The sequence below is a fragment of the Bacillus rossius genome, chromosome 7, assembly GCF_032445375.1.
Source record: "Bacillus rossius redtenbacheri isolate Brsri chromosome 7, Brsri_v3, whole genome shotgun sequence".
Classification (NCBI taxonomy): Eukaryota; Metazoa; Arthropoda; class Insecta; order Phasmatodea; family Bacillidae; genus Bacillus; species Bacillus rossius.
Window position 1 is genome coordinate 43345658 of NC_086335.1, and position 25392 is coordinate 43371049.

The 25392-nt window shown below is 40.3% G+C and overlaps 1 protein-coding gene across 1 annotated transcript in view; it reads left to right on the forward strand.

The window, feature by feature from the left end:
• LOC134534542 (MDS1 and EVI1 complex locus protein EVI1-A-like) overlaps window positions 1-25392 on the forward strand; it is a 149166-nt gene that overhangs the window by 102121 nt on the left and 21653 nt on the right. The gene's annotated exons all lie outside the window — the stretch shown is intronic.

The window sequence follows — 25392 nt, forward strand, 5'->3', positions numbered from 1 at the left end:
AGGGTGGGGGGGTGCCCACTTAAGTCGTTCATTCTCTCTTTCTTTTCGCTCCGGACTCTTCTGAGTTGCACACCTGCTCGCTTCGACGTCGAAGGAGTCGCCGGGAAAGAGCCGGACGACACCTCGTGAAAGTCGGGCAGGCCCTGATCTCGAGAGCTGTAACTCAGGCGCGGCATTCGTCGTTACGAACGTAACAGACGAAGGCGAAAAAAAAAAAAATAAAGAAAAAAAAAGAAACACGGCGCGCGCGAGAGAAATGATAGCTCTGAATAACGGGGGCGACCGTCGCGTGTGGCAGATAGAGAGAGAGAGAGGGAGAGAGAGAGAGAGAGAGAAGAGAGAGGAGTGAAATGTACGCGTGTTGCAAGCGCGCCAAGAGTCTCTCTCCAGCAACAGCAGTTCGCCGCCGACGACGATGATAGTAAAACGCCACGCGGGTGAAAGTATAATTCATCCACCTTCCGACAGAAAGAGTGAGAGAGACAGAGAGAAAATAAAAAAATATATTGTTACAGTTTTTTTGCTTGCAAAAGAAAACACAAACAGAGCCGCCGTTCGCTCTGACGTATCCTCAAACCTCTGTTATTTTTTATTATTATTATTGCTTGGTACTTTGTGCTTCTTTCAACGGCGTTACAACCTAGGTCCGATAAGAAATCTTCTCAAACTGTACCAGACTTGAGTACCGTGGTAAGACGCACATCCGCGAACAGTACGCAAGTGAAAGACCAGCTGCTACACACTGTTAGAATTTTTTCCTTGAATTTACGAGAGGAAAAAACCCCTTTTGAGCATTGCCCTTTGCACATTTATTCGAAAATTTACCAGAACTGAGTTTTCTTCATTCCGCATTCATCTTTTCTCTGTAGAAAACGAGACAACGAACTAGGAAGATAAAGCTTTCTGGGACTTCGAAGAGTTCTTCGTTTGGATGATGTGTAATCTTCGTTTATAAAAAAAACAAAACAAATCCGTTGTTTTACGGCCATTTCTAGCAATCTAAGATGAGTTTTCGAATTTAAAAAAGAAATAAAATGTACTACCAAGTTTTCCTGCCTTTAATACTCTCGCCAGAAAGCAGTGTTTCCCGACTGGCTGCAGCTGTGGGCCAATCACAGTCTTCCTTTCGTCTAGTTGACCTGTTAGTTTGGCCAATTGCAGCTACGTTCGGCTCACAGCTGCAGCCAACAGGGAAACACTCCTCTCAGGAGAGAGCATTAAAGACAGGAGAACTTGTAACAACCTCATTAGGTAACTTTACCCTGAGGATGGCGACTGCGATGTCGACCGAAACGCCAGTGATAGGTATGTTCGCCTTTGACGCGGCTACAACCCAGAAGCTAAGTTACTTTGAAATCATGGTCTTTTGAGTCTCTAAAAAAAATTAATTGCACGGTGAAAATATCTACATAAGTATTTCTGTGACCTGTAAACAGTTTAATCCCTATACCCATTAGCATACATATGTAACTTTGCAATGTAGCACATTACGACTATCTTTACGCCGTTTTCGAACGCGGGGAGTTGCGACGTTCTCGCCCGCAGCGCCCGAGCGCGGGTCAGCTGTCCGGTTCGACCCACTTGCGTCGTCGCCGATAGTCTTCGCGAACGGGGATGAAGGAGGAGGGAAGGGGGGAGAGGGAGAACTGGCTGTATCGCCCATCCTCACCGTTCGCCGAAGACAGTGAACGGCTGTCCACCAGCCCACGTCTCTTCCTGGTCCGTCCACAACTACCCCGCCACCTTCAATTCTCTCCCCCTCGTCCGGAATCCAGAAACCACCAGAACCCACGGCGTCGGCTAGGCGAAGCTGCTCCGACCTAAGGAAAAGAGGCTGCGTTGAAGGCGGGCTGTCGTGACTTCAGGAACGCATAACTTAGAAACAAGAAACACGAGTTAGTGCGACTAAGTTACTAGCTTATGGTCACGCTGTTTCACGGTGTTGCTGAACATCTTAACCATCGGAAGAAACGCATGGGATTAATTCCAAATATTTCAACTAAAGAAAAAGACACAATAAACTGCCAGATGCATAAAACATTAAATTATAACAAACTTGTTTAATAATTATATATTTTTTAAAGTAGTTCGGGGAAAAGTCTTTTTATTTAGATTACATAAGTATATGGTTTTACAACTCCTGTTTCAGTGTGTTCGAGGGTATTTTTTAACCAGATGAAACCACAACTAGCTACCACATTTTCAGTTGGATTCAGTAATGATACAAAGCCTAGTTCATCAGCCAGCCAAAGACCTCTCTATTAAAAAAAAAAGTCATCAAAATTCGTCGAATAGTTGTCGATTGATGCTGGAGCAAACAGACGGACAGACTAAAAAGCTGGGGAACCCTCTCTTCGCTTCGGCAGTCAGAAGGCTGAACACAGCGGCAATGCTCATAATCTCCGGCTCGCGTCATTCAGGCGAGATGAATTATGCACCGGTTTGCAAGTCTTGTCCTAAGCTTTGCAACACACACACAAAAAAACATATATTCATAAAAATCGCTCCAGTAGTGATGACAGGTAGGACTGGATTGAGGCCCGCTGCACACATACACGATCAGTCTTGTGGTTTCTGTTGCTATTGGACGTATCGTTTCATCGTAGAATATTCGAAAGAAACTTTCGAGTTCAAAGAAAATTGTTCTCCACGACACTCTGCTGTGTGGACCGACAGTTTGGACTGGCGAGAAGATGTTCCCATGCACGGCAGATCGGGCTGAGTGCCCACAGTCCGATTTGATGGGAAGCCATCATTTCTTTAGTCCTTTCGACTGACCAGTCCACCTTCCTTGCTCACGTACACAAACACACACACACACGGCAGTTCCTACTGTTCAGTTCCGACTGATCGTGTGTTTGCGGGAGCATTTGAGAGAAGGGGTCGAAAGTGTATTTAATTTAAAATAAACTTGGCAGAAATTTTTGGCCGCAGTGGCAAAAAAAGAACGCGCATAGTATGACACCGGCAAAATTCGTGATCATCGACCGGAAGCGAATATGTTGGACGCACGTATGGCGCCGGTGGCGCCGATGCACTTTTGCCGAGGGGGAGCGAAGAAACAACTTTCCTAGCGCACGGGAAGAACGTGGAAACGGAACGCGACACACACAACGCGTGTACCGGGCGAAGGGGACGACACTTTAAATGCTTTACGAGGCGGCGACACCAGGAGGTAAAGCGACCTGGTGGCATTTACCCCGAAGACGAACCACACCGCCGCCGCGCGGGGTGGTGGGAGGTAGTAGTGCTCGCTCCGGGGACCGTCCAATACACGCTGGTTACACGCGCGGTGACCTTTCAGCGCTTCCACCTCTCACACACACCCTCATTTTCAAACCAGCGGCCATCCGCTTGCACCGAAGGGGGGAAAAAGTTCATCGCCCCACCTCTGCGGAGCGCGCTGGCGCCGCCGACTTTCGATGGTTTCTGGTCTCACGCTGCGAAGTGAACAGTGTCTGTGGCCCTCAACAGCGAGAGGCTTATTTTTCCAGGAGAAAATTCCAAACTAAACAACTTTTAAGAATGTAGGAACGTGCCTGTCTAGGCCCCCATACGGTGCGCAGAGATTCAGTACAAACCACGTGATTTAAAAACCTGCTCAAGTTATCCGAGTGGCGTCTGTTTATGGAGAAGAATTTTAAAAATAAGCTGTGGGCGGAGGTGTAGGTTTGTTTCCGTATTTTCGTTTCCAGACATTATTTTTTTTTTTAGAACAGTAAAAACGGTTGAAACGCAATTTTTCAGAATGATTTCCAGGCATACGTCACGTTTGCTGCCCCAATGTCGTAGTTGCCCTATGCACGGCGGGAAGACTCGTCCAATCCCACATCGGAATTCTGCAGATTTGGTTCTCAGTCCTCTAAAATTTTGATGTGCTATATTCCACCCCCGAGGTTAGTCACGCACTGCGCATGCAAAAAAACGGTGCTCCTCCAGGCACTTTGGAGAGTGTTGATGTTGAATAGTCTAGCTGGCGCTGTTGTCGTTAGCATGGGCATCAGTTGGCACGAATAAAGATTTATTATTCCGGTGGATTTTGATATAACATATAAAAATGCTAAGTGGTTTTTAGTTACTTTTTTTTACATCTGCTGCTGGTGCCACCGTCGAATTCTATGAGCGTTAGGAGTAATTTTTTTTTTTTTTGCCGCGATGTCGAGGTGTGTCACGTTGAACAGTTTGTTTTCCCGGGTGTCGTGCCGGCTCGGTATGTGGTGAGGTGGCGACAACTCAGCAGCGATTAAGCTTGTTTCGTATTCTCGGTTTCAAGCGTGATTTAGTAACAACCATTGAGCGTGATTGACGTCGACGTCTCGGCATTAAACCAACAGTTCCTAATAGGTAAAACAGGGGGTTGTCTGTAAAGTCGGTTTACGGACGATAATTTTACGTGATAACGTCATAAGAAAACATTGTTGTGTGCTGCCGCTGTCTCTCTTCAACTCGGTGTCTTTCAATACTCGCCAGAGATGTGTAACGAGAGAATTCATGTGTTCTCATGTCCCAAATACACTTTATATATTATGAAACTTGGACACGAAAATTAACGCATCATTGTTTTTTTTAAATAATGCCAAACGTGATAAATACATACACAAATTGTGTTTTTAACTACATTTCTTGACGCGCATCACACGTAGTGTCCGCACCCGCCGCTAGAATTCGTTGCCGGAGTAGTTACGTCAACTACTGAAAAATTCTATTTTCAGAGCAAAAATTTGAACGACTCCGAAAAAAGCGAAAAACACTTGAGAAAATACTAAACCAAGGCTTTGGACCTGATTTAATAACATGAATTTTATTAAAATACTGTCTATCTTGTTAAAATTAATCAAACAGTTGAAACTATAAAGTTTCCTTTTGATTTTGAGAACTTTGGTTGGATGGCAGCACTGTTGTTACACATATCCGATTAACGCGATTTCCGTTCCATTCACCAAATTACCTCCAAACAGATGTCGTATACCGAGAGCAAAGATGTTACATGTCAAAAAATATCTGTGTATATATGTATATAAATATATATCCCCTCAAAGCTTAAATCTTCATCAGCTTTTGGCATGACTTGGAACAGACTGTATTGTCTCACGTTTGGGGAAGACGTAGCTTGTTATCCGCAGTCGTGTCACGTGGACGATTCCTGTAGATGGCCGCCCCATTTGCGACTGGTTGGAGCTCGGGAACTATCGATACCTTCCGTCGCATGGAACATCGACCTCTCGATCACGACTCGCCATCTTGGTGTTTCGCAATGTTTTAACCATGCGCGGTTCGCATTATAATTTTTGGCACAAGAAATCAAGAAAGATGTTAACACTAAAGTGTTTCTTTCAGTGGTTTAAAAATTATTACATATCGTAATAGATAATTTTTTTTACAAGTTATAAACATAAAAATTGCACTCTAACGCGAACAAAAAAAATTAAATTTGTCTCTACGAAATCATGAATCTCAAAAATTATTGATGCTGTTGATTAAAAATTAAAACATAGTTTTCAATAGTAATTTGTCTCAAATTCTACAGATTTAGAAAGAAGAACCAGTGATACTGTTTTCGCTCCTCAACTGTCAATCGCAAAACGAAACATTAAGCACTTTTTTTTTGCGGACACTGAAAATAATACGAAGTAGTGGTTCGCAAAGCATACGAAACCATTGTGTACTACATTTGAGATTTGTCAAAATTGAGACGAGTTATATGATCCATATTAAATTTTTTGCGAAAAAGCAATTTGTTAATTTATTGGCGATATTACGTTTACGTGTAAATGAGCGTGAACCCCTTTACGCATGAACGTCCGATTCTAGTTTCATCATCCCTGAAGAAAATTACCGTATTTTGTTCCCCCTACTTTTGGCAAACCGGTTTTGCTTTGCTCCTTGGAAGTATTTTCGACTACAATATTTACACCCTTGCGTGCGTGGATGGAAAAGAAGAAAAAAAAACATAGGCGTGTTCGAGAAATGAATTATACGAATGTTGCGTTTAGGATGAGATTAACTGGTTTGCCGTTTATGGCAGGACGGTGTCTGACAGCTACCTCTGGACAATAGATAATCTGGTCGTGTTTACATAACAACCCGCTGTCGTTACTCCGTCCAACGGTTTCCTACTTCTTTTACGTGCCTCTCTTCTCTGGTGCGAGACTTGGAACGAACATGCAAAACCTCTGGTGGGGCACGACATGAATAAAACATGGCTTTTGAAATGACATTAAAAAATGCAAGGAGTTGCGGTACAAATAAAAAAAATGCGAATTTGCTATGGATTTTTTTTAATGAATGTGGTGGGAAATGCGAAAACAATTTTAAGTAAACTAATTTTAAAAAATCTATAAAATTCGAAAGAAAAAATAATTGAATAATACTACCCAAGAGGTACATAAGAGTTTTTTTTTTCCACTGACTGCCTGAATTTGTAATCATTAATTAAGGATTTATCAACTAACAATGTATTTTTTAAATTTTTTCATGGTAAAAATGGTAGTGTGTAAAATCTTATTCAGTCACAAGAAACGAAACATAACTAAATTAAACTTTAATGTAACTGTTGATGGTAGGGAAGATATATTTCCCTGGATTTATTTATGGCGTAAAAAAGTTTGTAAATTTTTTTTTCCTTTGGCTTGAAGTGTTCTAGATTATTCATGTCAGATTTTCTTTTGAATGCAAGTGTAGCTTTGGTTTGGACTTCCACTGAAAATTTGGCTTCTGGGTTGCTGCCGCGTCCAAGACGAATATATCACCGACGTTCCGGTCAACATTCGAGTCGCCATCATCAGGGTAGAATTACTCCGGTTGACTGCAATGTCGACCGAAACGTCGATGATATATCCACCTTGGCCGCGGCTACAACCCAGAAGCAAAGCTACTTTAGTGTAGCATACGTTTAATCGCCTCTGAGAGTTAAGGTGAGGTCACACAGAGAGCTAGGCCGCGTTCGCGATGTTCGCTAGGTATGCTATGTTCACTGCGCCAGTCCTGCCCTGCACCGGAACCAGTCTAGTTCGCGATGTCGGAGAGACGCATTCCGTGGGACACGAGTGATTATTCAGACGATTATGGTTTTCTACTGGCTCTTCCAGTATGTGAACGTAAAAAAAAATAAGTGGGTTCATGCAGGTAATCCGAAAAGAAAAAACAATTGAAGAATTTGAAGAATTACTTCATTTCACGTAGCATTTGGGTGTGTGGGCGAAGCCAAATGGATAGATTATTTCCAAAATAAGTAATTACTACACTGTTTGATAGCATTATCTTGAAATCAAATTCCAGGCATTGACCTGCATATCCTGCTCTCTATAAACTTACGTCGTTTTATTCTTCAATCAACTGTTCCATCGACATAACTATTTAAAGCACAATACTAAGAGAACCAATACTTTATAAAAAAAAAAGGCAAACGTGGGAATACTGTCCATTTCCGCGCGAAAAAACCTATGTTGGTTTTATCATTATCTGCGCATGTGCGAAGCCAGCGACGTTTGGAAAAAAAATAAGGCGAGAGCCAAAAACACCCGGCAACGTCGCTAGGATCGCCAACATAGCAGACGTAGCGAACACAGCGAACACAGCTAGGTGTGGCCGGTGGCACCTGAGATGCAGCCAGCAGGCTGTATTTTCCTATCGCGGGGAAGAATATAGCGAGCATAGCGCTGGCTGGCTCTGTGCGGCGAAAAATTTAGGCGTCAAATGGACTCGCTCGTACAAGTACACAAGTGCTTGAGTGACGTTTTCCCTGCGGCGAATTCAAAAGCTCGTGTTCCATTTTCAGTTCGACCTCCTCGGAGCACTGCTGAAACTTGTTTTTTTTTTTTTTTTTTTTTCCCGTGTTGGCCTCTGATAATCCGTTTGCGCGGATTCTGATGAAGGCGTGCGGTTTTAAAATGAACGAAACTTCAGAAGTGGGCAAAGATCGTGCGCATATACATACTGTCGTTTGGCGTCAAACAAGAAAAATTCATGTGTGTGACAGCTCTTTTAAGTCTTCAGAGGAGGCGATCCTTTCGAAAAAAAAAAACATTTTCGTGAGGAGGATGAACTTGTAAGTACCATTCTGAGTTGAGTGAGCGGACAATAAAGCGTACAAAGGAAAGGAGGGAAATGAAAATGTTACTACCCGAAACGAGAAGTTGCCTGTTTTTACGACTTGAAATGCGTTCAGAGAAAGAGTTTTCTTGAAAGGAGTATGGTTTGAGAGAAAAAAAAGGTGGAAAAGGGGTGGCGAGAAGAGAGGGGAGAGAGAAAGAAGTTTTCTGCTTCTTCTTCCACACCAGATTATTTTACTGTCGCCCTCCTCCTGCCCCTTTACAACTACCTATTTTGGTTTTTAAATCATCGTGATCGCTCGCTGGAAAATCTCTCATCGTGTTTGGAACATGTTGACTGCATTCTCCCTTCTCCACCTTAAGGCTCGGCCTCACATCATGTTGGTTACTTGATTTTTATATACTTTTTTTTGACCTGAAACAACTTAGCTCTCGGCGTACGGCATTTGGCAGGAGTAGATTTCTTGAATGGAATAGAAGTCGCGTGCAACTGGAATGTGTAACCATAGGTGGTGAACGGCGCGAACCAATGTTCACAATGCTATAACGGGAAACTTTATATCATGAACGGTTTAATTAAAGTTTTAAAAAAAATGATGGGCAGTAATTTAATAAAACTCTTTGTCGGCAGTCAGGTTCAAATCCGGGGTCTTCTTAGCTTTTATGGGAGACGTTTAATTATATAGTTAAAATTTCGGTTTGTAAATTGAATGATTTAATAGTCGACGCAGCGAATTCTAGCGGCGAGTGCGGAAACTTCGTGTGAGTCGCGTCCAGAAATTTATTAAAAAAAAATAATTCGGTATCATTTCAAACAATTCCACGTTAAATTCTTTACCGAGTTTTTTTTTTAATTGATGCCCGTGCTGTGAATTTATTCTCATAGTCTTTGAATCACAACAGATATGTCATAAATGTTACACAGAAACATATTTTTATACTTAGGCCTATACAAAATATAACTTTAAAAACCAGTTTCCAATAAATAGTTTTCAGTACTATGAGAAAAATATTTTTAATATGTACAATACATTTACATGGTTACTTTTGTATTTATAAAAATAGGTTTTCGGAAACAAAACTGAATATTTATTGTGCTTGCGTAAGGTGGTGCATAAATTTAAATTTTGATTTAATGTTTTTACACAAAAATACAGTTTTTATTCTTTGAAAAAGACAATAGAATATTCATCAATTGGACTTATTTTTAAATTATACTTGTTAATTTGCACAGTAAATACTGGCAAGCTATTCAGGGAAGTGTTTATATTGATCTTTATCTATTGGAGGAACTGGGACAACACAGAGCGTAAATACTCGGGCAGTAATGCGAACCCAGTATTACAGCGAACAATGTTTTGTAGCGATACATTTGCTCTCATTTAAGTGTACAACTATGCAGTTATCTGTAATTTTAGATGATTATTTCAGCTCCATTCACAATTTTTTTTGGTTTTCCAATGATGGTAAAAATGTTAAGCAAATGTTCATAATTAAAATAACTTTTGTACAATTTAACACATCGGATCTAACTTTAAGTAAAAAATACCTGTTGTGAAAATTTGTGAACAAACAACACATTGAAGAGAGCGATCGAATAAAATTTACAAGGAAAAAAAACTTTAATGGATAGTGAAGACAGTAAAAGAAAATAACTGAAACCAGCGCTATGAGACGAGCCTTAATACATCATGGACGTTCGGACGCAGGGGTAAATGCAATTTAAATGTCTTCATGTAAAAACTAACTTCCATAACAAACCTGTATTTTTTTTGCAGCAATGCATGAGGCTATCAACTTTCCGATACCCCTGACTTTCATTCCCCCACTTTACAATGCGCTTGGAATGCGCTTGGAATAAGAAAAACAAAAAGTAACCAGCATGTTGTGGCTTTAACCCCGTGGCTATTTTTTTGTCTTAATTACATCTTATAAACCAGGATGTCAGTTCTAGAAGTGGAGTGTAACCAAAATAGGATAGAAATTGAAACGCTATCAAGTTTAAACCGGGTTTGGTAAATTCGAGTTTGCACATGTATGAGATAAGGTAAGGTAAGGGCATACGCATGCGCCATTACGATTTTTAGTTTATTTTTAGGTCTCTTCGTTTAATAGGCAAGTTTCTAGAACATTCGATTCCGGATGATTCATCTACTTTGAGAACATTTAGGGGACACACGCATCAACCAATTTGAATAAAATATAATTAATTTTGTTCTAAAAATAGTAAACTATTCAGTACGTGTTTAAAAATTTTAAAAAATGTTTACGATATAACTACTGTGAGACAAAATTAAGGAAAATATTTCGCTATAAGACCAAAATATTTAGGGAGAGGAAGAAAGCAAAGATGGCGGACACAATCTGGCTTACATTCAAACTTCCAATTTACAAGACGTATTCATGTTAAAAACTTGTGGTCGTGTCCCTACACAGCCTATCCCATTTTTTTTTATCTGGAGCAGCTCAGCTTAGATTTTTGCCAGTTTATCTGTAGCTGAAGTTGTTCTGAGGACCATTTCTCGTGACCTGTAGCTAATACATAGCGCATTTCAGAAAATATCAAACATGACAGCCATCTGTTGGCAAATGCAGCCTGCTCAACGTGAAACATAGCATATCTCACACTTGTTTGAATGAAAACACACTATAAAAAAAGCAGCGGTATTTTACAAGCTTCAATATTTATTCAGAACTTAATTTGAGGTGAATAACTTGTCGCTTTATGACACAACTTTTGTTGCAACTTATATTTTAAAATCAATCAATTGTTACTGTTGTTACATTTTACATATCTGAATTCATAAATAAATAAAAAAAATTATCGTATTTTAATTTTTCAAATGAGAAATGATGTAAATCAAGCTTCCTCAGTCCCGGGAAGCCCTGAAAAATAATTATGTTTGATACATGAGCTTTGCTTTTAGATGTTTTGTCTACTTTTACGGCTGTTTGTTTATGAATTTTTGTAGCAACTTTGCCGTGCTAGTTTTTGCTTCAACCAAAAGAGATATGAATTGTAGATAAGTAAAAAAAGTATGTAGCACGCTTCATGATAATGAAGCAAATTTGCGGAACTTGATGAAGTATGCAAAAAGGAAGAGCAACTATATTTTAAAAAAATTTTGATATAGTTAACACAAATGGTAAATGTGAGTGAGACATATTCAACTAAACGCAATCAAGCTCACTAAATAATTGGTTTCTCGATCTATGGTCATTCAACCTTTCTCCCCTTTTTCATCACCACACACGAGCGAAGTAAACGTAAACAATAATTGACCTGTGAAAAATAAATTAGTCTATTGTGTTAAATTGGGGCATGCCAACCCATCCTTTAGCCTTGCTTTATTCGGCTATTTACGCCACTAGCTGCTATCACTCTATGATTAAATAGGCGTGAGTTTCGTGGATGGCGAAGTAATTTTCAGCCTTCCTCTCCGAAGCTCTAAACGGTGCGCTAATTTCAGAGCTCCTTCCCGTGAAACGTTTTCCCCCTTTGTCAGGCCAAGCAGTTTGCAATGGCCGAGGGTCTTAACTGCCCCCTCCTCCTCTGACACTATTCTCGTATTTCATTAAAACCGCTGCACGAGATTAAGCACGAACTCGTCGGAAATTATTTACGAGTCCCCGTTCACACGGTCACGGCGCTTCTTGTACGAATTTATTGTAAGAAGATAAAACAGAGGCAATAGGATAGTGTGCACCGGTTTTAGCAAGCACCGTGTAGGTGGAACTTTGAAAGACTCCTTTCTTAGCATACATTTATCACTATAAATAATCTCAGAGTTAAAAAAAAATTTTATCGTTGAATTAACTAACAATTAAAAAACAAAATTTTAATAAAAAATTTTTTTGCCCAACAGCCAAATAATGCACCACAGCTCTGTATAACTAAAAATGAATACGCTAAGGGCTGGAGTGTAGGTCTGTTTTTCCGTATTTCGTTTTCAAAAATAATTTTCAGAAGAGTAAAAATGGCTTAGAAATCTTTTTTCTGGAATAATTGTTGATATTTAAACACCCGGTTGACATTTTTGAAAGCACTCCTATGACTCGCATTATAACTTTTTTTTCTTAATTTCTCCACCATATAATTTTATGGCCATCGCTGAAATATCATAGTTGTTATCTTTGAAAGATTTGTGCAATGGGAGTGCATGACTTGATGTAAGTTTTTGTACATACGCCATTGCTAAAAACTTTTTCTGTTGAAGAAAAACTAAAAATTAAAAATAAAGAAATACATAAATAAAACCCGTTCTCTTAGTACATTTTTCTTTGTTTTGTTGACCATATTGCTGTCACGGAATATTTTGTGGTGTTTATATCCTTGTTGACATCAGCAATTTTTATTTTATTTATATATTTCTTTATTTTTAATTTTTAGTTTTTCTTCAACAGAAAAAGTTTTTAGCAATGGCGTATGTCCAAAAACTTACATCATATCATAGTTGTCCTAAGCGCGACGAGTATGACGCGCGCCAGTGGAGACTTGCGCTTAGAGGCGACGCCGCGCTGGGATCACCGGCGAGCTTCGCACTTGTCGCCCCGCCGCGCCGACGCAGACACAGCCCTGGCGGGGCACGCCTCTCGAGCGACGGCGGCTGCCGCGGGGTCCCAAATGGTCCTCGCGGTGGGACTACAGACGAGTTTGTTTTAAGTGGCCGCTCCCGAGTAGACGTCGCTGTACCATGACAAAGCAGCGAAGTGAATGAAAGTCGGACCGGTAGGTGGGCTCAGCCTCTGTGGATACTACCTTTCCTCCCCGCCCTGTCTCCGCCTTAATGGCTTTTTAATGGCTCCGGCCAATTTCATTTTTCAGCTTCCCGAAACTCCCTCATGATCAGCACTCAAAATATATATATATTTTTTTTTACCGAAGCTCGTGTGCTACGAAAAAAAAAAAAGAGAGTGCGGACTTACTTCTACGAATAAAGTCACTCAGAGGAAAGAGCGATCACGTAAGTTGTCTCTCGCAGAAAATTCTTTCAACGAGTTGAAACATTTGCAACGTTGCCATACGCAAGCCTTTAAAAGCTTCGTCTGCAACGCGCATCATTCTAAGTTTTTTTTTTCGTCGACAGTAAGTAATATTTCTGAGTGTGTCTGAGTTCTCAGTTCACTCGCCTCCCACCTGTGAGCTTCTCAGGTTCGATTCACCGGCGAGTGGACAATGCCGTGAGAAGTTTTGGTTTTCTCTTGTTGCTCCCAGTTTCTCCCCGCATCATCCGTTCCGCCGACACCCCAGTCACATCTCACCCCCAACTCGTCGCCACAAACGATAGAAAAAAATGAACTTTTTAAGTCATGATCCATAATACTATAACAGCAGAATTTGGACTTGGGGGCCCGTTTCGTTCTGAGATGCAGATTATGGACACCTGCAATATTGTACTCGCCTGTAATCAGCGCTCAGCGTCGACTTTAAGCCGGCATACACCAGTGCGTCATTGCGGAGCGGAATACTTAACAGACGCAGACGCGAACCGGCCTCGTTGCGCGTGTTTTTTTTTTTTTTTTTTTTTTTAATCTGTCGGTCGCGTGACGGTCGTGGCTCGAATTTGGAAATATTCCCGAACTGAAGTTAGATCGTAACATCTTCCGGAGGTGCATACGTCCGCGCGAGTTCGTGAGGTTTCGTACAACCCATGAGCGTCCGTGTTTTAACACCGGCTGGCGGCCGTCAGCGTGGAAGGAGAAAAAAAAAACAGCGTTCCTAATTGCGCGTTAGCGAAATCGACTCCCGTACATGTGCGTACGCGAGTCTCGCTTTTAAATTCATTCCCGGCACGCTGGCCGCCGCCTTTACTTGGTTGGGAAAAAGGGGGGGGGGGGGGGATAATCACCGTACCCATCCACGTACTTGACGACCGTACACGGCGAAGTCACTCGTCTCGGATCCCCAGTTTCTATCGCACGATGCAAATATATTTTTTCCGCCATCACTCCACAAAGCTCTAGAAAACGTGAAGCGCGGTCCTACGGGATGAGAAGAAGGATAAGCAAGTTTCAAAAGTCATTGCCCTCGACGTCGTCTGGGTTTTTGATGCAATGGTTGGATCTCCTTGCTAATGATTCAAAAGTTTCAAGTTCGATTCCCGACAGGCACTCGTTAATTTTTCTTCAATGAATTATTATTTTTTGACGTGACAACGTCTAATAAATCGATGAACGCCGGCTGCACGCACGAAAAAGTGTCCCACTACGGATGTCCCACTACGGATGTGACCTATTTGCTCATTGTACGCATGCGGGGCATCTCTCTTCATGCTCATTGTAGGGCCTACGCATGCGTGGCATATCTCTTCCACTCGATTGGAACGACCATCGATTTGACTTTTCAATCATATTTTCGTCGTTTGAATTATTAATATTATGTAATTTAACGATTGTCCACCGATTTTCAGCACAATCGGTACAGTTATTTAAAAGTAATGTTATATATTCAAATATGTTTTGAACCAACAATGGTGTCATTTTCACAATATAATGCAAATTACAACCGGGATCTTTTGCACGATGTTTTAAAAAATATTGTAACATATTATAAATAAGTTTGGTGTATTTGGGATGCGTATTTGTTATAAAATCGAGTTATAAAAACGAAATAATATAATTCCCCTACCGTGAACAAAATATTTATAAATATATATATAACATCTGAAACTACTAGTTATCCAATATGGTCTCGTGGGTGAGCGATCAGCGACGCTATCTGCTAATTGTAAGGTTGTCGGTTCGAATCCCGGCAGATGCAAAATTATTTTTGTACTTGTAAAAATAAATACGACGCACGTAACATTTCAAAAGTAATAAATATATTTGAATAATGAATGCAAATAAAAGTAAATTTATTAATTAAATTGTACATTTCATTTCACTCCTTTGTATCCATACAAAATAGTGATAATTCAATAAAAATGATACAATTTTATTTATAAAAGTATGCAGAGGTAGATTTTATCATACAAAAGATAGAAAAATTTTAAAAAAAAAATTCTTCCTCAAAGAATATAATATTTTTAATGCCTAAATGGTTTGGTTGCAATAACCTATTACGGCTCAGTCTCATGCCGAAAATGATATTTCCTTTTCTTCTGGATCAATAATTTCATCAATGTTTTGTTATGACGTCACGTTAAACTATTTTCCGTAAACCGACTTTGCAGACAACCAATTATTTTAATGTATTTTTTTTTTAGTTGTGACCCAGTTTTCCCCTCCCTATTCGTTTCAATAACACTTCATTCCTACCTCTTCACCTTTCGTCGTCTCAAGCCAAAGACCAACATCTTGGTCAATGTTTAAGCCTCAAAACACATGATTACACGCCATGTTGAATTTTTTCCGCCATTACTTTTATTTAAGGGATATTAAAAAATATGTTTTAAATGAAACAACCCTTGCAAATATTTTCAAAAGATATTCGCTTGGTGTAATATCGCGTTTCATCGATATTATCATCACTTTAGCGAATTTTTACACCCATGATATTTACACCAAGTGAATATCTGTTGAAAAGTATTGTGGCAGAAATAAAATAATGCAAGGAAGTTATCGATTATAAACTGTCAATTTGTCCCATTAAACTGGCCGGTATTCCACGCCTACTCAGAACTCTCCTTCACCTGTCCCTCCCTGAGACTCAAAGTTGTGCGTGCCCCAGCTCTCTACCTCACCATCGCCTTGTCGCGTCACCCGAAACATTTGCGGAAACGACGATTGACAACGCCTGTTGATGGTTAAGGCGGATCGAACCCCACCATCTTGGAATTGGTAGAACATGAGTCCCTTCCGAAAAACAGATTAATTTTAAAATTAATACACCCACATTTTGGCAAAGAAGACTCGTTTAAGAAAAAGTATTTTCATTTCACGATCACATGTAGCTACTGCAATATACCAAACAATTTGATCCTGCAAAATTCGGACTTAAAGATTAGGTGATTAGGTATTATTTTTTTCACGTGAATGTAGTGTAGTAGCGACCTCTGTCCAGAAGGAGATGCGCTCTTTTTAATCGCCGAAGAGGATGGTAGGCACCCTCGCGGTGGTGCAATGCGTGCGGTCAAACTCCTGGACGATAACTAGACTCCCGTCACCTCCCCAGAAAACTTACGCAAACGTCCGCCAGGGGCCTGCCAGAGCGCCCGAGGAAAAGCGACGGTCGTGGGAAGAAGCCCCCCTGACGCGGGAGACAGGCTCGTGGTCTGCTTTCCACGGCGGCCGCGGCGTCGTCGCTAAACTCCACTAACTGACCGACCCACATTCCCCCCGCGCCGCTCGCATTCCTCCGCGGACCGCGCATACGTGGAGGGGGGGGGGGGGGGGAACAAGAACGCTTGAGGCTGGATCTCATTGGCCACGTTGATTTTCCGATGTGTGACATCTTAGCTCTCGGTGTACGGCATTTGGTGGGAGTAATTTCGCGCGTGGAATGAAACGTAAATATTTGACCACGGTGCTGCCATCTGTGGCGGATGACGCGAACCAAGTTCACAAAACCAAAGGAAAACTTTTTTTTTGTAATTAACCGTTCAAGCGATATTAACAAAATGGGCAGTATTTTAACGAAATTCCTTGGCGAAAATCAATTTCAAAAACCGTTTTTTTTTTTTCAATTTTTTTTATTTCTATTTAATCGGATCTGTTTGATTATATAAATTTAAATTTCGGTCGGCAAATTGAATGATTCGATAGTCGACGTAGCTGCTCACGCAGTGCATTCTAGCGACGTGTGCGGAAACTACGTGTGATTCGCGTCTAAAAATGTAGGTACTTGAAAACACACTCTCGGTATTCATTCAAAGAACTCTACGTTAAATTTCTTGTCCGAGTTTCGTATTGTAAGTTTATTTGCAACATGAGAACACATGAATTTGCTAGTTACCGAGGTTAGATGTTACACATCACTGACGAGCACCAAAAGATTTGCTCACAATTTTTTTTATTTCTTTCTCGTTATTACTTTCAGTTATCTGATGTTTCTGTAAATTTTAACACTGTACCTCTCTTGCGTTTGTTGTTCTGCCACACACATTTTCTACTGATATTTTCTTAGCTTAAAATCGGGAGTTTAAAAGAAGCGCAGGTTTTTTTTTACACCCATGATAATGCACTTATTAAATGTATTTTGAAAATATTCATGGCAGGACAAGAAATACAAGGTAGGTATTGAATTAAAATTTTAAAAATAGCTCTCAAATAAAAGTTATGACAAAAAACCTGGCCTGTTTCAAGAAACCTTGACATAGACTTTGATTCGATCGTGTTTTAGCGTCGGATGGTTATGCACAGAGGCTTAAGGTGACATTACGTCCCAGCTTGCTGTTGATTACGAAACTCTCGTGTGCCTACAACCTACCCAGGACTCATACAGATCAGTCATATCGGGGTGTTGGGATCGAACTCACGATCCTCGCCTCATAAGCATGACGTATTTGCTACTGCGGCCACAGAGGACCCTCAGGGAAATAGATGGTACAATATGAGTCCATTACGTGAAAAAATGGATTCATTTTAAAAATTCACTATACAAAAATTTTTGCAAAAGTATTTTTTTCTAGTTTTCACTATCGATGTCCAAATGCACTGTAACAGACCGAAAAATTTTTTCCTACGAGTGTCTGAAACGGTAGAATAAAATGTTGGACGTAGGCAAGGATATAAGGCCGTATGACAATCAGACATGTCACTTGTAGACGTTTTTTCCCCACCCGTCGAATTCAGATGAAATGAGTGTTTCGGTGACGACATTGGTGGCTAAGGCGGAAAAAAAACCGTCTTTGACTTGTGAATCTCGGAATCGCCATGCCCAATTCTGAACCGAAGTTTGGTTGATTAATTTTTTTTCACGTAATTTTTTTTTAATTTGAAAAAAAAAATCACTGTTTTTTTTGACGTCGCCCTTGATATTTCAAACCCACGTCGGACAGAACAAGGACATCCGCCGAAATCGCGTCTCCACGCCTGATCCAGTTCCTGGTTTGGGAAGGAGGGGAATTTTTTTACTTCCTGAACAGTTGCCACACCTGCGCCTGCAGTTACGACACCTCGCGCAACGGACGGGCGAACCGCGACAAGAGCGCGTGCGAAGGAAAAGAGAATATCCCCCCCCCCCCCAACAACACAACACAACTCCGTCCGCTTCGTTATGATTGATGAAACGTAACAGTCACACGTCCCACTTTCCCAAACGCATCTCGAGTCTCGTTCCTGACAGCACGCACCCATTTTCTTCCCGCGACTGTCTTCCTGGTGACGCCGCTACGCTGTCAAAAATTACAGTAAAACAGTTTCAGTACCCGGCGTTGCCTGGGATGAACACAGCGTGATATATAGTATACCTATGATAGCGCTATATGACAGTGTGGTGGACATAGAGAATAGACACACAATTGCTGTTTGTATGTCTATGACCTATGATTTTCTTTTTACTAATGGCAATCGGTTGAAAGGTTTAGACGTTTATTCACTGCAGATTCATTTAGCGGCGAATTAAAACAAAAAAATGGATAGCATAAAAGCCTTCTCCATGAATAAACACTTCGATGTGCCAACTTTCATGGCGTCAGTCAAACGTCGTAGTAGTTTATCGACGTAATATATACATACTTTACAATATCAAATTTTATATACCTACATATATGCGGTCTTTCAAAGAAGAAGTTCTTCGTAATTTCAAATAACTGAATTATTTTAGAAATTTACACTGTATTATTACTTTTGAACTATATGTTCTCGTTATAAGCATAGGTTATCACACACGTGGACAAAAGAAGAGTGTTTTCTTGCTGTGGGTTTAGCCATCATTTAAATTTTTTGTCAATATATACTTAGAAAACTCCTTTGGATTCTTGTCCAAAGTAAGTGAACTCAGTGTCCGTATACTGGGTAATTTTCACACAGAGTTCTTTGTAAATGGAAGGTGGAAATTTTTAACAGTGTAGCGACAGGTGAAGCCACGGGTATGGTCTGTCTCGTATGACCTGTCTCGAACTTGACACTTCTCAAAACAAACGTCATTGGTGCCCATTAAAAAAAAAAACTGTCACTTGCAAAGAAACGCCTGATGCTTGTTTGCAAACGCTGACAACCACGTTTAGTTGTTTGCAAACGCTTCTGACAGACCAATACCAGTAGACCACTGGTACTTTTTTTTAGACCTGTCAAGTTCCAGACAAGTTACAAGACACAAACTGTATGTGTGTGTGCTCATGGTGAGTGAGTAAGGCCGGTATTCCAAGACACAAAAATAATGGTTTAGGTGTCTATCATGCTGCACCTGTACCCTATTGCATGATAGGACACGGCCAGTCCCTTAATTTTAGGGAACGGATTATGGTGTCATATCCGTTGTCCACATTCCGCGCATGCGCAGAGCTCAATGGCGCGTCTGGCGCCATTAACTCGAATATAGTCACTTTTTGTGATCATCGGGGGACGCACCAAGCGTGTAGGCGTGCCAAATGGAACTTTACGCTAGCTAAACTGTCCTGGAACACAGTTTATAGCCTCGCACTAGCAGAGTTACCATTTATGAAAACGATTTGCCGATTTGTTTCCTTACTGGTACTCGGTTTGGACACGTTCTGGAATACGGGCCGCAGGTTAGGTTACGGTTGTTCCCCAACAAGGCGGTGCTTATTCGATACCTGGCCCGAACGTCATGGAATACAGCCCTAACATTCCAGGAAACAAAGACCAAAAGAGAACTAAACCTGCGAAAAAAAAAATTTAAACTCACTCGATGACAAGAAACTTTAAAGATTACATTTTTTTGTTCACTGATCACGTTGTTTAAAAGTTATTTTTATTTGTTTCTACAGTCGTATCAAAATAAAGTAATAACATTAATTATTGCATGGATACAGCTTGGTGGTTTCTTTGTCGAGCTGTTGGTCTGCGCCATGTTTACGGTACATTCAAAACATTTGTTCAAGTGTTGTGTGTACATCGTTGAGACAGTTTTAAATGTCTGTATTTCCTGAAAGTGACTATTTTTAACGACAGGAATTTTAAATCTACTTATTAACAATAATGTGGCGTCATCAAGTAACATTCACACAGTGTTTCGAGCGTTGCAACATGGTGATGTTGAAATTTTACTTCAACTACGTCACATTTTGACATAGTTTAAAAACTTTGGACTTATTGATTAGGCCTGTGGTTTGTCAATTTCTTGTATTAATTAGTACTCAAATTGTTTATCGAGCCTCCAATGTCCAATAGAAATACGGAAATAATAAAAAAAACAGTATCGAAAAACCTACATTTTTAACCAGTCTTCACACCCTAGAGCGAAGCGTCTCGCCGATATTACGAGTAGGCGTGTTTGCGTACATAGGTACAGCGAGTGAAATCGCCTGGCGAGTAGCCAAAAAATTTTCACAGAGTGATAGATATTATAACAGAGTTTGCCACTAACGAAAACGGGCAAAAAAAAAAGTAATCTCTAATCACTTTGCTTGCACACTTCAGCTCAAATCGTTTATCACTCACGTCAAGAAATAGAGTTTGACGGCACTGACGTGGTTATTAATGCTCGGACATTTTTCATCCGTACAGCGGTCTAATTCAATTAAGGCATACGCATACATCCAACGCGGCGTTAATAAATGATGCTATTCGAAAGCTGGACTGACTTTTATGTGCATCTGAATGGCTAGTGCGTCACATTTGTTTTTACTTTCATTCATATGAAAGTTGAAATGGACGTTATTACTATCAAGATACCAGGGCGCAGTAAATATAGTATAATGCCAAAATATTTTTTTCCGATTGGTTTTTGTTTGTGGTTTTCATGCATTCTTGATGAGTACGCACGCAGCTAAGTTTTGAACATTCTTTCGACTTGTGAAAGTTGCGGGAGTTCAATTATACCTAGTTTTAATGTTGAGGCAAAAGTAAATGCTAATAAATGAATTCCAATCACACTGTCAATTATGTTTTCGTTCGTTGGGCCTTTTGAAAAGCGCCGGTCGCAAACGGACAGCAATGTTCAGTGTTTAGTCTTGGTCTTCTTGGCTTCCTACCACACCGTGCGTTCTTTACTGTGCACCATTTAGAAACAGAAACTGGAAACACAGAAACATCACGAGTGTTATTATTCTTCTGTGCTGCCAAAGGACCCACATTGGGACAAAAAGTTCAAGTTGACCAATTCTGACCAATTAGCATTGGCGAAGCGCGAGACGATCTACTGCGTTGCTTTCTAGCTATTTCCCACTTCACGCCGCTAGATGACTCTACTGTAAATTATTTGTTACGGCCGTCGACTTACTATTATCTGTGTCGACCGTAAAGATGGAAATGAGGGAAATATGTACATGTAATTTGAAGTGACTAGATGCACTCACATACAAGATTGCTTTCGTGAGTGCTACATTTCCTAGTTAATTAAGTGAATATTGTTAACAAAGTGTAAAAAAATGGGAAATAAAAATTATTATTATAATTCTCACGCACTTAAAACGCATCGTACAACAACGTAGGTACACCACCACGCCACCAGGTTCGCTGACATCACTTGCCTCGCGTACTTATTAGGAGTTTCCCACATTGTTACTACTATAATATTTGCCATCGCCCAAACCACTCTTGACGTCAGAGGGTCACGTGATCCAATGAGCGATCAGCGTCCGTCGGGCGTAATAGCGAGACGTCGCAATTGCGGACGGGGCCTTTAAACGACCATCGGGCTCCATTACCGCGGTGCGCACGTGTCTGTGTGTTGTTCGTGTCCTGTCGAAAGGAACGCCCCCCGGGGAAGTCTTGAGTCACGCCGTCGCCCTCCTTGTCAGGTCGCGAACACCAGCGCCTCTGTGCGGCGACGCGAAACGGGCGCTAATTCCGACCTCCCGTCGGAGACGCTTCCCCCCTTGTGTTGCGTGTGACCGAGCGTGTTAGTGCCGCGAGAGTCTTTTTGACGTCTACTTAAAAATCAATTGGAAGCAAACTCCTACCCGCCCGCCCAACCTCGGGGAAAGTGTTGCAGCGTTCCTTGACTTCCATCGCACTCACAGAATTACTCATACGAAATGCCGCACGCCGAGAGCTATTTGATGTTAATAATATTAGAATTTACCGGGGAAAAAAAAAAAAAAAACATTTTTTTTTTCGGCGTGGCCGGGTGTAGAAACCACGATCTTTGAATCCGAAAGCTGACGTAACAGAAGTCGCGCGCCTTAGACAGCTCGGCTAACGAACGTAATGAAATGGGTGGGACATTTTACAGTGATGAGTCACTCACTCTTAGTCGAAAGAGTTACAGACGGACAGACAGAGTTACAGACGGACAGACAAACATACAGGTGAAGCTAATATAAAGCATGTAAAAATTAAAGTAACCGCCATAACAAACATATATTTAAAAATGAAAACTCGCGTAAAAACTTGAAAGAAATAGGAACTTCGTGTTTTCTATCCTACTAATACAAGAAACCGGACAATTTTTTGGAAGTTATTAAAAAGTATTATATTTATATTAAATACACACAGACACACACACATATATATTTATATATACAGGTTGAGTCAGAATGCGACTTCGGCTTCAGTTTCAGCTTAAAATATACTACGTTAAAACCATAAAACGACTTATGGTATAAAGTGCATTCTACACCATTTAAAATTTTAATCCAAACTACTTTTTTTAATTGCAAATAATAGAGAAAATATATGAGATGTTTCACTAAACCTCGGAATATTCTTTAATAGTGAATCTAACCACAACCACCAAAAATCATTACTGCTGTCATAAATTCGTTTAATTTATTTAATTAAGTAGTGTAGCATCACGTTGGAAGCACTTTGAGACCATAACACAGTGTCTTCTTTTATTTTTTTTTCGTGACGACACTGCAACCGAAGTTGGTCGATCGAATTTGGACTTAACGTGTGTGTCTATATGTCGGCTGACGAGTGAAAGTTGGTTTTTGCGATATGAGCCCGAGTTTTTTCTTCTTTTTTATCACTCGTTCAGCGGCATCAACGCTGTAGTGACGATTACTTTTGAATTCCAGCACAGGAAGTGCCGCCATCGTTTTCCCCGAGAGCTCGTATATATAAAGTTATAAGACGATTTGTGAAAGGATGGGGGGGAAAGGGTGGAAGGTTAAGAAGCAAGCTTAAAAATGTTGCCAATTCCCGTTTAACGGCCGCCGCATCTTAACAAGCATGCCCACTAAACCTTCTTATCCATTCCTCCCCCCCCCCTTTTTTTTTTTTTTTTTCATTCCCGACAGACTCAACATGCTAGTTTCACCTGATGTTCGAAACCTGATTCTCAAGGCGTTCCGAACTTTAGAGATAAGAAGTAAAGGGAGTGGTTGTGTACAATCTTTGTCATGATAATACTTGAAGTCGAAATGAGAACATCCCTGCCTTCCACATCTGCACAGAAAAACAAATTCTGGTTATAATGAATTACTTAATGATGCCATCATTTGTTGATGCAATGTGATCTTTAACGACACCTTTTTATCATAAACCATGAAAGCAGTGATCCATTTTGAGAATAATGTAACAGTCCAAACTCCTTGCTGGCGGAAGTTTTTTGAATACAAAAATTCTCCTCTTTTTTTCAAATCCCCTTTCGAAATAAATTCCTGTTATCGTTACTGTTCATGGTTTAAAAATATAAACATATTATACCCCTCTTCCATGGGAATTTAAAATAAAATCTGTAAGCGTGATGGTAAAAACCAGTTACATACATACGTAAAAATACTGTAAAATACATCAGAATTACTGGGTAAACAACTGGAAAGTTAGCTGAAATGACGTCATGGCACTGCGGAGGCTTAACGAGGCGTTCCAATCTTCGATCGCAAACGCACCCAGACTGCGCTCGACGGTAATAAAGACTTAAGTGCGTTCGAAGCATTCGTGGGAGCTCCAACTTGACGACCATGCCGATAGGATCGAGAACATCGTAGCTGGGAATACGTCAGGCAAGACCGTTGAGAAAGAAAACGTACATTCTATAAATTTTATCCGCAATGTATTTCGATTTGAATGTATCTTCCAATCGCCTTAATGGTTTTCAGTAAGCCTGGAAGTGCTCGACTTTAGTTTTACATGCGAGGCCGAATTGCAAAGTCGTTATTTGATGCAAAGTTAATGTGCGATTTGGTTCATGTGCAAAGTTTTTGCTTGGATGTTATTCACCCGACTATTAACCTTACGTGTCTGAGATGCTGTAACTGAATCAAGAATAATTGGTTCTACTTCCTGGCTAAAGTAGGCAACTGTCTCTACTGAAACTGAATATTTTTTTAAAAATAATAATTAGCTGAATTACTGTTGATTTAATGATATAAAATTGCTTCTAATGCAGCCTGATGGTTTGAATAATAATTTTAAAAACGTATCATTTATAAGTTTTAGTTTCGCCTTTTCAGTTAGGTTCTTGTATAGACGTTCCCCTATAGGTGAGATAGCCTTTACTTAAGAAAAGACTTGTGGGAGAAAAAAGGGGTGTTTTCCTTTTTTTTCTCTTAAATATAGGGTCCTCATTACATCGATATAACTCGATTACCAGATGACTCGATTGATGTAACGATGAACTTAGACTAAGCTAATGTCACTTGGGAAAGTTCGGTTTTATTTTATTTCCTGTCCTCTATTGTGACTACAAAGAATACTTTTTATATCCTACTTATAAAATAGTTATGAAATAAAATAATTCGTTACCTCTCATCCATAAAACGAGAGGTTTTAATTTTTATTGATATGTTAAAATTACAGAAAAATAAGATTACATAGCCACCATGCGCGTAAGAAGAGAAACTTCACGCGTCAAAAATTCATTTGAAAAATAAAACAAAATAATCAATAATTCACTTTACTGTTAAAATTTTGAAATAAAGTTTACAACATACTAAAAAAAAAGCACATTAACACAATTGGAAATGCCAATGCATACAAACATTCACACTACGTCTTCCCCAATAGTGAGGAATGGGAAGCTGAAAATTATTTTTTTTTTCAGTAGTTTTTTTCGACAATTCATCCAATGTACAAAAAAATTTTTTTACCTCGAACAGTTTTATTATTGGTGTGTATGACAAACAGAACAGCCATTAATGAAACGACCGGACAGGCCCTTGCAAGGGAATGCTCCATCGAACGCTCCACTCTTCAGCGTTGCACTTTCAGTTACGCCTCCCTGACGCGTTTCGCTTCAAAAAGAAGCTGAGGATACGAAACCGGCAGAGAATGAGAGATGGCCGCTGGGTAACACTTCCCTGCACTCCGAAAGACAGGAACTGCAATTGATCTGAAAGTGGTTCTAGCATGGAGAGGCAGTAAAATATATCCCAGACCGCACACGCCC